Consider the following 15769-nt stretch of genomic DNA (forward strand, 5'->3'; position numbering starts at 1 on the left):
GGCTCAAGTTGAGGAGAAAGTGGCAGATGCATGCGTTGAGGTGGCTGACTCATAGCATGAGGTTCCTGCCTCAAGAGTTGCGCTTGCCTCAAGGGTTGAGGTGGCTGCGCAGAGAGAGGCTCTTGACTCACGAGTTGAGGTTCTTGAGGTGTGAGCTGCGAGAGTTGAGGTAGCGGCTGCGCAGAACGCAGTTCCTGTCTCACGAGTTGAGGTTCCTGAGGAGCTAGCCTCAAGAGTTGAGGCTCTCGCCTTGAGGAAAGTTGAGGTAGCAGCTGCGAGAGCTGAGGAGGCTGCCTCAAGGATGGTAGAGGTTGTCGTACCTCAAGAGGTTGTTGCCTCGAAGATGGTCTAACTGCAAGAAAATCTTGCCTCAAGGCATAAGACTCCTGCTCCTATTGTTGAGGTTGCCTTAAGGAAGGTTGAGGTTGCTGCACAACGCTGGTAACTGGCAACTCCGAACGCGGTAAGGTAGCTTGAGGAACCTCAACTTCGTACGCCTGGCAGACTGGACTGCGGTGAGGCGGAGTGCTCGCAGGAGAAGGTGTAACCTTCTCAGCCTGAAACTCACGCATTAAGACCGCAAGCTGCGACTGCATGGACTGCAGCAAAGTCATCTTGGGATCAACAGACGATAAGGTCTGTTGAGGCAAAGCCTTAACAGAAGATGAGGTCTGTTGAGGCATCGCCTTACCTCTCTTAGGAGGTGTGCAGTCACCTGATGACTGCGGAGAGTCAGAGCTAACCCAATGACTGCATCCGGGTTGTTGAACTCTAGAGGTCTGGACTTTACTTTAAGGGGTCTTGAGACCTGAGTCCAGCGTTTTCTCCCCGAAATTTCTTCTGCAGACGAGCAAAATAAGGGCTCAATCGTCTGCGGGTGGGAGTGACGGTCTCTGTAAGACACGTCCGCAACCACCGAGGATACTTCTGTGCGCCGATCAAGGCCTGCCGAACCCTTTTGCCCTTCGACATTGCTTCTCCCCTGGGCTTGGGAGCTTGCAAGAGGTCCCGGACTGGGAGGACGACTGGCACGTACAGAAGTACCCTCACGCACAACACTGACACACTTTGCGCTAATCACTTATCACTTTTGATTTTCTGTTTGCACTTAATTCACTGAACTCGAAACTTTAAGTGGTTTGTACCTGAAACACGCAATTCTGTCCTTCCTTAAAAGTTAGTAATTGCGAAAACAGAATTACAAAGTAACAGAAAAATCTAATGAAAGATAAATAATTCAGTGGCTGGAAAGAGACTAAACACTAGATCAAATAAACAACGTTTAAAATCTCTCACCGCATAAAGCTTGAGAACAAGAATAAAACTCTAGAAACGTTTACCTTCTTCCCCTAGAGACTAGGGAGAAGAGCAAAAACGATAACAACGTTACTCGCTTGAACGAAACGTTTATCCAGCTCTCTCTCCCTCCGTCTCTATCTCTCTCTCTCTTGACTTAGAACCTGAGAGAAGAGCCCAATCATATATATCGTTAAAACATATTATTGTTAAAGGAAAAAAACTGAAATATTTCCCAAATAAAAAGTTCCTTTATTAGAATTAAAACCATTAAGCTAAGAAAGAATGAACAAAACGCTAGAAACGGTTACTCTTACTGCAACGTGACACCATGAAAATTCTCTCTCTATCGTAACGATAGAGCGCAAGTTGAACGTTCTGAACGTCAACAACTGCAGAGACAAAACAAAACGTTAGTTCAACTTTGAAAACAGTACGAGACTATCAAAGAAATTCTTTCAAAAACATTAAAATAGCATAATATGTTAACAGGTAAAACCGAAATGACGGGCTCAATGTTAATTAACTTCGATACCAAGAAAAGACCGCCTACTATTAGGAAAGGTCGAATATAAACAAATATAAAAATTAATTTTAATAAGTTTATAATAAAAGGAAGTTAATCGAAGAGGCCTATAAAAGGCGGAGAGATATAAAATAAATCTATAACTTTTGTTAAGCAAAATTAAGAAAGAGAGTCTATACTCTCTTAGACACCAACACTTCCGTCTAAGGGAAGGGTCGGCCATTTAAAAGTGAAAGAGAGTTCATACTCTCTTCGTCACCATAATTAATCAAATTAATTCCAAAAGCTAGCTAAGCTAATGATAAAACTTCCTGAATAGCGAAAGCTAAACTCTAGAGCAAATACATCACCAAATCGTGAGCAAAAAACTCCAAAATTATAAGCGTATCCATGAACGTCTTGCCGGAAGCACGACAGAGGAAAAATTGAGGTGGTGTCAACAAGAAGTACTGCAGTACCTGGCCACAGGTGGCGCTTGTGAGTACACCCCCCTCTTGTATAGCGATCGCTGGCGTATACCTTCCGTAGAATTCTGTCGGGCAACGGAGTTGACAGCTACATGATTATCGGGTAAGATTAATATTGAAAAATATGACAAATTCGAAGATAATTTGTATTTTTCCTAACCATACAAACCTTAGCTATTTACAAAGGGTTTACTTTTAGCGCAGCTGAAATGACGAGCCAATAGTTTTTAACGAGGGTTAATTACCCCCGCGCTAGTTAGCGGGGGGTGGGGAAGGGTAGCTTGCTACCCCTCCCCCCTCCACACACCGGTGACTTGCTTCACTTCACTTAGAGGTAGGACTTGACTTGGGGGTCAGGGATGGCGGGCACATATGTGTAAATAGCTAAGGTTTGTATGGTTAGGAAAAATACAAATTATCTTCGAATTTGTCATTTGTTCCGTAACCGAAATACAAACCACGCTATTTACAAAGGGTGACTTACCCCTTAGGAAGGGTGGAAAGTCCCCAGCCTTACTGACTTCGGCTTGCCCGGGGGCTCGATCCCTTAGTGAGCAGCACTAGAGAGAGGGAGCCCCTGTACCTCACAGGTTCCTAGCATCGCTAGGAACGAGTGGCCTACATAAGTAGTGTGAGGAGGAGAGTGTGACTCGTCCTATGAAGTTGACCTTGAGACCTTCAGATAGGAATTCTAGGATAGGACGTTCCCCATACCACCTCGTCAGGGTATGGGAGACGCAACAGTATTAAGCTTAATACTAGGAGCACAAAGAAGCATGGGTTACCTGCAGAGGTCGAGGTCAGCTATGCGAGGACCAGGATGCTGCTTCCCCAAGAGAGGGGAGAATGAAGAAAGAAGTAAGGGTCAGACATACTCTTTCATTCACACAGACTAAGACCGGGTAACAACGCCCTCAACCTACTGCTACTTGTCCAAAAAGGAGCCTGAGGTTAGACCAGCTGTTGTGCAGCCACCACAGGGCCGATAGAGAACGTATCGAGGCTCCTGTGGGTCACGTCTTGCAGGTAGTGGGCTGTGAAGGTCGTTTGACGCTTCCAGACCCCCGCTTGAAGTACCTGCGTCACAGAGAAGTTTCTCTTGAAGGCCAGGGATGTAGCAATACCCCTGACATCGTGGGCCCGAGGGCGACGTGACGGAGGAGGGTCAGGATTCAGGGCATGGTGGATAACCCTTCGAATCCAAGCAGAGATGGTGTTCCTTGTGACCCTCCTCTTTGTCCTGCCTGTGCTCACAAACAAAGCTCGCACATGAGGACGGACTGCAGCCGTTCTCTTCAAGTAGTACCTCAGACACCTCACTGGGCATAGTAGCAGCTGGTCTGGGTCGTTTGTTACAGAACGGAGACTCGCGATCCTGAAAGAGTCGAACCGAGGATCCGGCACTCCAGGATTCTGAGTCTTGGCCACAAACTCAGGGACGAACCTGAACGTTACCTCCCCCCATCCCCTTGAATGGGCGATGTCGTACGAGAGACCATGAAGTTCACTAACTCGCTTGGCCGAGGCCAAGGCGAGTAGGAAAGCCGTCTTCCAAGACAGGTGGCGATCGGAGGCCTGGCGTAATGGCTCGAAGGGAGGTCTCTTGAGAGACCTGAGAACTCGAACCACGTTCCAAGGAGGGGGTCTCACTTCCGACTGGGGGCAGGTAAGCTCATAGCTACGTATGAGTAAAGAGAGTTCTAGCGATGAAGAAATATCCACGCCCTTCACTCTGAAGGCCAAGCTTAAGGCTGAGCGATAGCCTTTCACTGCCGAGACAGAAAGGCGCATTTCTTCTCGCAGATACACAAGGAAGTCCGCTATTGCTGGAATAGTGGCATCGAGTGGAGAGATACCCCTTCCACGACACCAACCACAAAAGACTCTCCACTTCGCTTGGTAGACTCCCTCAGAGGACCTTCGCAGGTGCCGAGACATTCTCTCCGCAACCTGTTGCGAAAAGCCTCTCTCCGCGAGGAGACGCTGGATAGTCTCCAGGCGTGAAGCCGAAGCGAGGCTACGGCCCTGTGAGGGACACCGGAGTGGGGTTGTCTGAGAAGCTCGTGTCGTGGAGGAAGCTCCCTTGGGAGTTCCGTCAGGAGTTGCAGAAGGTCCGGAAACCATTCCGCGTGATGCCATAGCGGAGCTACTAGAGTCATGGAACAGTTGACCGATAGTCTGGTCCTGTTGAGCACCCTTCTCATCAGACAGAATGGTGGGAAGGCGTACACGTCGATGTTGTCCCACCGTTGCTGGAAAGCATCTTGCCAGAGTGCCTTGGGGTCCGGGACTGGTGAGCAGTACAGGGGCAGCTTGAAGTTCAAGGCTGTCGCGAACAAGTCCACCGTCGGGGAACCCCACAAAGTCAGGACTTTGTTGGCTATCTGAGGATCCAAAGACCACTCGGTACTCACTATCTGCGAAGCCCTGCTCAGACTGTCGGCGAGCACATTCCTCTTGCCAGGAATGAAGCGAGCTGATAGTGTTATCGAGTGGGTTTCGGTCCACCTCAGAGTCTCTACTGCAAGATGGGATAGCTGTTGCGAAAAAGTGCCTCCCTGCTTGTTGATATAAGCCACTACCGTGGTGTTGTCGCTCATCACCACCACGGAGTGACCCGCCAGGAACCGTTGGAACTGTTGAAGGGCCAGAAAGACGGCCTTCAATTCTAGCAGGTTGATGTGTAGGCACTTTTCTGATTCTGACCAAAGGCCTGAGGCCCTCTGGTTCAGAACGTGCGCCCCCCACCCTTCTTTTGACGCGTCCGAAAACAGAGTCAATTCCGGGGGAAGGACGAGAAGACTCACTCCCTTTCGCAGGTTCTCGTCGGCCAGCCACCACCGCAAGTCCGTCTGTTCCAGAGACCCCATTGGGATCAGAGTGTCCGGGGAATCGGATCCTTGATTCCACCGGGACTTGAGCCGCCATTGAAGGGATCTCATCCTGAGGCGGCTGTTTGGAACCAGACGGGCCAGGGAGGATAGGTGGCCCAAGAGACGCAACCACGATTGGGCGGGGAGTTCTTTTCGCCTGAGGAAAGGTTCCGCCACCCTCCTCAGCCTTGCTATCCGGTGGTCTGATGGAAAGGCTTTGTGGAGATTGGTGTCTATTAGCATGCCTAGATAAACCAGTCGTTGGGACGGCTGCAGAGAGGACTTCTCGAGGTTTACCACGATCCCCAGATCCTGGCAAAGATCTAGAAGCCTGTCTCGGTGTCGAAGAAGGGTCGACTCCGAGTCTGCTAGGATCAGCCAATCGTCTAGGTAACGAAGGAGACGAATGCCGTTCCTGTGCGCCCAAGTCGAAATCAGGGTGAACACTCTGGTGAACACCTGAGGAGCTGTGGAGAGACCGAAACACAGCACCTTGAACTGGTAGATCTTGTTGTCTAGGCAGAATCTCAGGTACTTCCTGGAAGACGGATGGATTGGGATCTGGAAGTACGCATCCTTTAGATCCAGTGTACACATGAAGTCTTGTGGTCTCACCGCAAGTCTGACTGTGTCTGCTGTCTCCATGCTGAACCGGGTTTGTTTGACAAACCTGTTCAGAGCCGAGAGATCGATGACGGGTCTCCAGTCTCCAGTAGCCTTCTTTACAAGAAAGAGTCGACTGAAGAAGCCTGGAGAGCCGTCCACGACCTCCTGGAGAGCACCCTTCTCGAACATGGTCTTGACTTCGGCCTGAAGGGCCAGCCCCTTTGCCGATCCCATGGCATAGGAGCTCAACGACACTGGATTCGCTGTCAGGGGAGGTTGAGATGACGTGAACGGGACGCGATAACCTTGGCCGATCACCGAGATCGTCCAAGCATCGGCCCCGAGATGTTGCCACCTGCGGACGCAACGCTGAAGGCATCCCCCCACAGGTGGACACGCAGGGGGACTGCCACCCCTAGGGCTTGCGGCCGCGGCCGCCACCCCTAGAAGTCTTGCCTCCCCTGGAGGACTTACCACCCCTCTTGACCTTGGCTGGAAAGGGCTGGGGCTTAGACACCACTTTCTTAGCTGCCGGTGCCTGTTTTGGAGCCTTACGAGGCTGTTGCTGCTGTTGTGGCGGGGCTGGAGGCTTATAGGGCCGAGTTGTAAGGGCCCTGTGGAGGAGGGAGTCCGTGCTGGATTTCCTCCACCTCTCAGCCGTTCGCTCCAAGTCTTGAGGCTCAAACAGGCTCTCCCCCAGGAGGGAGGCATGTCGGAGCCTACACACATCTACGGCGGGACCTTCGGATGGAATCTCTCGGACACAGCATCGCGACGCTTCAACACCGAGTTGGCCCACAGGGTGGTAACCTGGTGCGCCAAGAACTCGATGGAGCGGGTGCCCGAGAGCAAGAAGGTCTCTAGGGCCTTCCTATTGGTCTCCTTGGACAAGTCCTCAGATCGCAATAGGATGCCCAGAGATCCTAACCAGAAGTCCAGCCACGAAGTGGCCTGCATGGCACACTAAGCGCCTTCTCGTGGTTAAGGATCTCTGCCGCCGAGAACGACACCTGCCGGGCAGAGAGTTTCTCCAAGGGAACTCCCTTCGCCAGCTCCTCCACAGAGTGATGGAGCGGAAGAGCGAGGTTGTGCTCACCCAGGATCTCGAAATACCTCCTCTGCTGAAGGCGAGGAGGAGGGATGAGTTTGTTCCCGGCAGTGGAACGACTGGAGGAGGCAAGAAGTGCGAGCTGAGCATTGGCCCTAGCTCTGGCACTCTTCAGCCCCCGAGACCAGGGCAGAGCTGCACTGGTCTTAGGGGCCTTCCGAACGTCGAACACTTCATCCAGAATTGTGTCTTTGCCTTTACGGGGGGGGATGACTGGATCCGTAAGACTGTTAAGTTGCCTTATCAGGCTTAGGACCTGCCAGAAGGCATGTTCGGACTCTTGCTGTTCTCCTCCCTGCGGGCTGGCAGCTAAGTCTCCTGCCCCAGGAATCTCTTCCTGGGGTGATACGTGGACATTCCCCTGGGTAGTCATGGGTTCCTGTCGAATCCTTGCAGAGGATTTAGGGATGGTCTTGGAATCCTTGGGCTCCCTCCTAGGAGGGATACAGGATCCCAACAACGAGGTTCGAGGGGCCCCTTCCTCACGAGACAATTCTCCTGCCTGAAGCGAAGTCTCCCCCCCTGGTGCCGGGGGGAAGACTACCGGTCCACTGGACTCACCTGAGGACGGAAAGGCCTCGTCCATGGGAGAAGGAGAGAGTACTCGTGCAGGAGAGGGGACCCTCGAGACCGACCTCTTGGGAACCAACTTCGCCCTGGGGGAAGTCACCACGAAGTCCACTCCTCTCTTTCTCTTCAGCGTAGGAGAGACAGCCGCTGGTTTGTTACCCTGGCCGGCGAGTGCTGGTTTCATAACCCTCACTAACGCCCGTGCCAGCGGACCAAACCAAGTCTGCTGCTCAAAGGACACAGAGTCCGAAATCCTCGCTAAGGTGAAAGGGATCGGGCGATCCTTTGGAGTGGACACGACGGTACCTGCCTGAAAAGAAGGTGGGGAAGAATGCTGTAATGACCTGTCCTCGTCCTGCAATACCAACCTGTGCTTGGATGGAGGTGATCCCGAGTGCCGTCTAGGAGCACGCGTCCCTGCTGCTACCACCGGCTGTGGAATTCGCCGCGAACTATGGTCGCGCGAGGGTGAACGGTCGCGCAAAGGCGAATGGTTGCGCGGGTGATCGCGCGGGCGCACAGGCGAGCGGTCGCGCAGGCGACCGATCGCGCGGGCGCGCAGGCGAGTGGGCGTGAGGGTGGGCAGGTAAATGAACACGTGTCCGAGGCGACGAACGCAAGCGATGGCGCGACGGCGAGGGATCGTGATGCCGCGTAGGTGAAGAAGATCGCTGGCGATAATGATCACGTGATGGTAAGCGATGGCGAGCAGCATGTGAAGGTGAATGATTGCGCGCAAGAGGGCGGTCGTTCAGGGTTGCGCGATGAGGAGCAGCATGCGTAAGCGGGCGATCGTTCAGGGTTGTGCGATGGCGAGCAGCATGCGCAGGTGAATGATCGCGTGAAAGGGTGCGATGGTGATCAGCATCCGCAGGAAGGCGATCGTTCAGGGTTGTGCGATGAGGAGCAGCATGCGTAAGCGGGTGATCGTGCAGGGTTGTGCGATGGCGAGCAGCATGCGCAGGTGAATGATCGCGTGAAAGGGTGCGATGGTGATCAGCATCCGCAGGAGGGCGATCGTTCAGGGTATTGCGATGAGGAGCAGCATGCGAAAGCGGGCGATCGTGCAGGGTTGTGCGATGGCGAGCAGCATGCGTAAGCGGGCGATCGTGCAGGGTTGTGCGATGGTGATCAGCATCCGCAGGAGGGCGATCGTTCAGGGTATTGCGATGAGGAGCAGCATGCGTAAGCGGGCGATCATGCAGGTTCGTGCGATGGCGGGCAGCATGTGAAGGTGATCGCTGGCGAACTGGTGATCGCTGGCGAGCTGGTGATCGCTGGCGAGCAGAAGGTCGACGCGTGTCCTGTGAGAGGATAGGTTCACGAGCAGGAACGGGAAGATCGCTGGCGCGTTGGCGAACATGTGTTTCTGACACACGCGCAGCACGATGTTGCGTAGCCACAGGACCAGGTGGATGGTGAGCAGGGAGTTCAGCAGGAACTAAAGGGTGGTCAGAGACCGCAGGGCGATGGTCCTCAAATGAGCGCTGACGCTCGGAAGAGAGCTGACGAGCAGGAGAGCGCTGGCGAGGGGGGCGAACCTCAGGAGAGAGCCGACGAGCAGGTGAGCGTCGGCGAGCAGGAGAGTCTTGGCGAGCAGGAGATCGTCGACGAGCAGGAGATCGCTGGCGAGCAGGAGAGCGCTTGTGCGCTGGCCCTGCTCGCGTAAGGGAAGAATCCCTTAGCCCCGAAGGGACCGTTGCCCGTCGGGTGACGAGTTCTCCAGAAGGCGAAGATCCGGCAGGAGATGGAGAGCGGTCCGCAGAGAGGTTCAAGGAGGGCGGAGTAGTCGGTTGAGGCTGACGAGGAGAGTCCCCCCCGGAGGACGAAGACCCAAAAAGGCGCCTCTTAGTCCCCCTGTAAGGGGAAGGGAGGCCCTTGTGGCGTAGAGGGCGGTGAGCCTTACGGCGGAGGCGGCCTCGGGGGAGATCGTCGGGACCATCGGTCCTCCGAAGGGGAGTCTCCTTCAAAACACTTCCCTCAGAAGGAAGCTGGGCAGCAGTCGAGACCGAAGGACTCACTTCCCCCTTCGAAGGATGCACGGAAGGAGGAGGAGAGCCTAGAGCACCATCACCAGCAACAGCACCTGCGTCGGAAGGCCCAGCCACGTCGGAGGCCTCTGTCACCACGACGTCGACAATAGACAGAGGGTCTACCTCCGCTACCACCGGCGACTGTTTAACAGCGGCCCCCAACGAGACAAGGTCAATAAGAGCGACCCTGGAGGGCAAGCCCTTAAGCCCCAGGGACGACCAAATCTGCAACAGATCATCACTGGATAAAGTATTATTATCAATAACCTCCCCCGGAGGAGGAGGGGGAACCGCCTCGCTATGGGAGGCGACGCCCTCTCCCCCCACCGAAGGTAGGGAAACAGAACAAGGGCCTGCGCTCCCACTCGGACGACTCTCCTTAGGAGGCGGACGAGGGGGAGCTTCGGAGGAGGTTTGGGCGGCGGAAGAAGAGTCCCGAGAACCTTCCTCCTTCAAGGCTAACCCCGGAGGAGAACGGTCTCTCTTGGACTTCTTCTTACGCCGACGGCCAAACCTCTCCCACTGGGAGGCAGACCACTCCCTGCACTCACGGCACATGTTATCCTGGTCGCACCGTCGGCCCCGACATTGAGGGCAGAGGGTGTGAGGATCCGTAATCACGTCCGACATGAAAGTCCCACAAGGACGGCCGGCAACTCCAGGGCATGTCCGCATATTAAATAAAAGAAAATAACTGAAGGTCAACTTCCAACCAATCACACAAGCTGTAAAGAAAAAGAAGAAAATTAAAGGCTGTCACGAAGGCGATGAACAGACACGTCTGATCACCGCCGAGCCAAAAGTGAAGTGAAGCAAGTCACCGGTGTGTGGAGGGGGGAGGGGTAGCAAGCTACCCTTCCCCACCCCCCGCTAACTAGCGCGGGGGTAATTAACCCTCGTTAAAAACTATTGGCTCGTCATTTCAGCTGCGCTAAAAGTAAACCCTTTGTAAATAGCGTGGTTTGTATTTCGGTTACGGAACAAAAAACATTTTTAAAGGTAATTTTGATTTTTCCTAGCTATTTACCGCAGATACTGAGTGGAGATTCCTAGGCAAAGGAATACGAGAACCTAAATTGCCTGGAGAGGCTTCAGGCAACGAATACGATGCCACTGACAAATGAAGGGTAGATCCATCGTTAATATGAAGAGAAGCATCAGCAAATCTGGATACCACACAGTGTGCGGCACTCAGGCGTCATCTTAGTGCAGTATCCGGAAACCAATGTCATCCAAAGACTGTCGAGAAATCGATAAACCAGGAAAGCATGCGGAAGAGCTAAGGCATTGAAAAGTAATCGGGGTACTGTTAGGTCACCAGAATACTGCTGACAACCATGGAACTGGAGAGAAGATTATCAGATCTTTTAGAACTGAAGAGCAGCTTTCCAGATCTTTTAGAACTGGAGAGCAGCTTTCCAGATCTTTTAGAATTGTAGAGCAGCTTTCCAGATCTTTTAGAACTCGAGGGCAGCTTACCAGATCTTTTAGAACTGGGGAGCAGCTAACCAGATCTTTTAGAACTGGAGAGCATTTTACTAGATCTTTTAGAACTGGAGAGCATTTTACTAGATCTTTTAGAACTGGGAGCAACTTACCAGATCTTTTAGAACTGGAAAGCAGCTTACCCGATCTTTTAGAACTAGAGAGCAGTACACTGGAAGCTCTGGATTAACCTGGAGACGAACAGGTTCTTAAAGGACAATACCAAAAGTGTAAAGAACCTTTCCTACTACACGCAAAAGAGAGGAGTCACTGATCCTACTCTGTGTCACTGGTGATCGAGCGTGTTTGCTACCACACTCCTCTTGTTGGTGTGGAGCTTGCGTACAGCTCTATCATGTTGTTGGTTGCACAGGTGCGTACCTGCTTGCCTGATCGGTTTGTGAAATAGTACCCCTACAAACATAGACGTAAGTCATGAAGGTGTTGTTCTTCAATGATACATGGTGACTTATCAAACCCAGATGGTACGAGAGTAATAGCATTACTTAGACTTCCAGTAGGCTGAAAGCAGGAGTTTTAATTTTGTAAACCCTTTCCCCGAGGTGTTCATGTACTCCAGGTACTCTTTGGTTTCATCTGTAAACGACCTTCCACTTGATGTCAAGAATAGCAAAATTGTGGCCGCTTTAAAGAAAAACCTGAAGACTTATCTCTTTGGAAAGTGTTATAATAGTGATCTGAAAACTATTAAGCCTGAATACAAATGCTAGCGAATAACTGAAAAGATACAGAGCAAAATATAAACTGGAAAGAAATTATTTTCACACATCAAGGCCCACCTGAACAGACTCTTAGTGTCTGATGGAGGGCGAGAAATAAACCCCTAAAAGTAAAAGTAAAGTAAAAGGCAGGATCCCTTCCCTGGAGGAGATATCGTCAATCAGCCACCCACCAGATCATCCCATGTTTCCTATTCTACTGAAACCAGACGGAAGGGAAATCGCTGGCTGCTTACCAGTGATTCTTCTGACAATCCTTGTGCACACACTGCTGTGGAACCTAATGTAGAATGAAGTTCCCAATGACAAGGGAATGGCATAGCCTGGCCGAGCATTAAATACGTTAATAAGTGTTCGGATTTTTATTTTTTCATTTATGTATTGTATGTGTAATGATGTGTCTACACTTTACGCAAGTTTTAGCTCATGCGCCTATTGATGCAAAAAGCCGTGCTAGGCGGTATATCTTTGCAATCCATGTTTGCCAACAGTTATATAAGCGGATGGGCAAATATTAGTGATATTCAACGTTGATGTTGTTGTTTACTTGTAATAACATATTTTTGTGTATCTCATTTTCTAGCTTAAATAAAGAAAATATTCAACCGTTGTAGCAAAGTGGAAGAGTTTCTGCAGAATTATAAGGATGGATGGCCGCATGCGACCCACGGGAACCGATTCCCATCAACGAGCGATTAATTGGAGAGAAATATGTAAAGAAATCGGTATCAAAAGTCGTGATCCCATTGGTGAGGAAACTTCTACTACCGGATCACTTGCCAGTCTACCTCGTGATGGACAACTCTTCTGTTCATAACTTAAAACTTGTCAGTGAATGATTTGTTGAACAGAACAATGTCATATGTATAGATTGGCCTGCAAAATCTCCTGACCTCAATTCTACCAGTATAGGAAGATGAATAATTATCTTCAAACGTCGGTAGATTCAATACCAAAATGGCTAAGAGGTGACTGACAATGATGGAGGTCATACTAAATATTAGACATAAATATTTATGCTATGGGCTACTGTACTCTGTGTTCACTAACAATGTGTAAGTCAGAAGGAAAATCACATTAGACTTATTTGATAATGCAAGTTGAGAGAGAGAGAGAGAGAGAGAGAGAGAGAGAGAGAGAGAGAGAGAGAGAGAGAGAGAGAGAGAGAGAGAGAGAGAGTGAGAGAGAGAGAATCTTATATGGTTCATATTTTACATTTATTATCTTCAGACAAGTCACATTTCAATAAAAACATTAAAGTGAGTGAATCATCGTGTTTTTATTCCTATTATCCTTGATGATTCAGTTAAATAACAATAGATTTGCATCAATAATTATAGCATGCAAGTAAAGTTGACTCACATTTGAAAAAAATTTCAGATCAATAGACCAAAAATTGAGATTCAATTCTAGACGAGTCCTTGAAAATTGAAACCATACATAATTGATAAAGCATTTTTATTATTCTAGTTTTTCCCTTCTAACTTTCATTCTAGTAAAAACATATCTGAGCCTGAAATTACAATTACAATAGATCCTCATCTTAAAAACTTGATTGGTTCTAAGTTGTTTGTAAGTTAATTTGTTTTAAATTTTGGCCTAGTTTGATTTCATACGAAATAGATATCAGGTTATTACAAATGTTGTTGTGCTTACTGTATTAAATGATATAATATTGTTTTATTACAGTATTCATTAATCTTATCTTTATTATTTTCATTTGGATTTGTGTTTGTATCTCCAAATGATTGTAGTTGAGGACCTTCTGTAGGTCAGTGCGATAATTTGAAAGATGAAATGTCCCTTTAAGTCAGCCCGTACAGTTGCAGTTGCCAGACGTTGCTTTCCAGGTTAACAATTTGTCCGAAAATAGAAGCACACAGTACCGTCACTTATGAACGTGATTGTACCAGTGTTAGAATGTTGTTACATACTCTCGGCTCTTTGATTACGGTAGGTTGCGTCTATTTAAAGGTCTAAAGGTCTGTTTGAAATTAAAAGATAGGAAAAGACATGAAGCAGGAGGTAGGGTAGAATGCAAACTATGTGGGGCAGTTAATGAAGACCTCGCCCACTTTATTCTTGAGTGTCTAGACCTCAGCGACGAAAGAAGAAAAATAGTGGAATTGCAACAACCGTATGAAGAGGAAGATAATAGGAAACGTACTGTTCAAGAAAGAAGGAATAGAGAAAAGAAAAGAATATATCTATCAAATGTGGAAAAAAAGAGAAAAGAAAATAAAAGAATTAGAATAAAGAAGAAAACCAAGGAGGTGCCGATGGAAAGGCGAATCTCTCCGCCCAATAACAAGAACAAGAACAAGGCTACTCACGAATGACCGAGGCAAGGGACAGTGATATTGCCCTATCAAGCAGGAGACTGAGCATATTACATATGATCAGCATCCAAGCCCCTCTCCACCTAGGGGGGGCCAGGCAATGGCAGCTGATAACTCAGCAGATAGAACTATAGGCTCCCCAAAACCGTCCCATCCTTAGCTCACAAGGATGGTGAGGTTGCAGCGAACCAAGGAATTAACGAGTTTGAGTGGGACTCGAAGACCAGTCTGGTAATCACCAGACAAGGACGCTAACACGACCCTATTCTAGCACCATTAATACTTAACAAACTTAACCACCAGAAATAATTCATGTAAAAACTAATTTCAGAATATTTGTAGACCAGCGGACAAACGTCTGCACAAACACTGAAAGTTTAATCTAAAGGTAAAATTACACAATACCTGGTATTACAATACTGGTTAAGAGAAAATAATTATGTTACTTAGTGTATCTTATAATGTTTTGAAAAATTGGGGTGTATGTATGATAGCGGCCACCTGTATCTATTATTATGTCCAACTTCGAATACAGCAGTGTGAGGGGGTACGCAGGGGGGCATTAGCCCCCTGTAAGGTGAGTAAGTAAGGACACAGCTTGAAGGTTAGGTTAGGGGGGTAAAGTTTAGGTTAGTTGATATCCCTTTTTAATCCACTCGGAAGGAACTGGCCGCTGATATACAAAGGCTCCCAGGTCTTATCTCATGTTATTTATTCATATTAACTTGTTTAAACTTTGTCCTTTCCATCAGGACTCTCCCAATATCCTATTAGGCCTGTTTTAGGGTGCGTCCACCGATCGACAAAAACATAATTTCAAATTTCTGTTGAATATTTCCGTAACTGTTAAATTTTTTTGAGCCTATCTTACATATGGCATTGCCTAAAGTATCTACCATAGGCTTATACCTAAAAAACCCAACAATATATACAAATAAATGATATAAAGTCATATATATCATGAGAAGCAACACTTGCCCATGACATGTCACTCATTGTCGAGGTGAGTCAGCCCGAGTCCATATTGGGCAATACCTATTTTCCCCTATTTTAATACAAATACGCTAATTTACGATAAACAGATAAATAAAGCATAAATAAACAGTTATTTTAATAGTTTTATATTTACTTAAGTATCCTTTTAGGTGGAGATAACACAGAACTTGTGATTTTTTTTTACCAGGAAAGTTGCCACGGCACAATCAAAACAGGAAGGTGTTTATTATGACGTCATTGACAAAAACAGCTGACTGGACGGAGATCGAAACGCCTTAAATATTGTGTAGTTTCTCGAAATATATTGATATAAATTCTAAATTTAAAATAGAAAACCTTTTAAAAAATAACACTAAATAACAAATATCTCTTAAATATCATAGAATAATAAAATAAATGACATAAATACATTATTATTTTAGAATTTAAATCCAAATTTCAAGAGCTATTACAAAATCTTCACAACAACACTTAACTTGACGGAAGGGATTATGTTTTGGTAGTTGGCGATCGAAACGCCTTTAAAATTGTGTAGATTCTCGAAATATATTGATATAAATTCTAAATTTGAAATAGAAAACCCTTTAAAAAATAACATTAGTTAACAAAAATATCTAAATATCATAGAATAATAAAAATAAACTATATAAATACATAATAATTTTGGAGTTTAAATCCAAATTTTATGAGCTATTACAAAATCTTCGGCGATCGAAACGCCTTAAAAATT

At 48.1% G+C, this 15769-nt stretch overlaps 1 protein-coding gene across 3 annotated transcripts in view; it reads right to left on the reverse strand.

The window, feature by feature from the left end:
• The window catches only part of Pld (Phospholipase D), a 90161-nt gene that overhangs the window by 64444 nt on the left and 9948 nt on the right, over positions 1-15769 (reverse strand). The window contains exon 1 of one of the 3 annotated variants that reach the window (XM_068356202.1): positions 15173-15272. The exons of the other annotated variants lie outside the window; for them this stretch is intronic. The gene's annotated coding sequence lies outside the window, so the exon portion shown is untranslated. Of the gene's footprint in view, positions 1-15172; positions 15273-15769 lie in introns of those variants that run through there. 3 annotated transcript variants of the gene reach the window in all.

The sequence above is a fragment of the Palaemon carinicauda genome, chromosome 32, assembly GCF_036898095.1.
Source record: "Palaemon carinicauda isolate YSFRI2023 chromosome 32, ASM3689809v2, whole genome shotgun sequence".
Taxonomy (NCBI): Eukaryota; Metazoa; Arthropoda; class Malacostraca; order Decapoda; family Palaemonidae; genus Palaemon; species Palaemon carinicauda.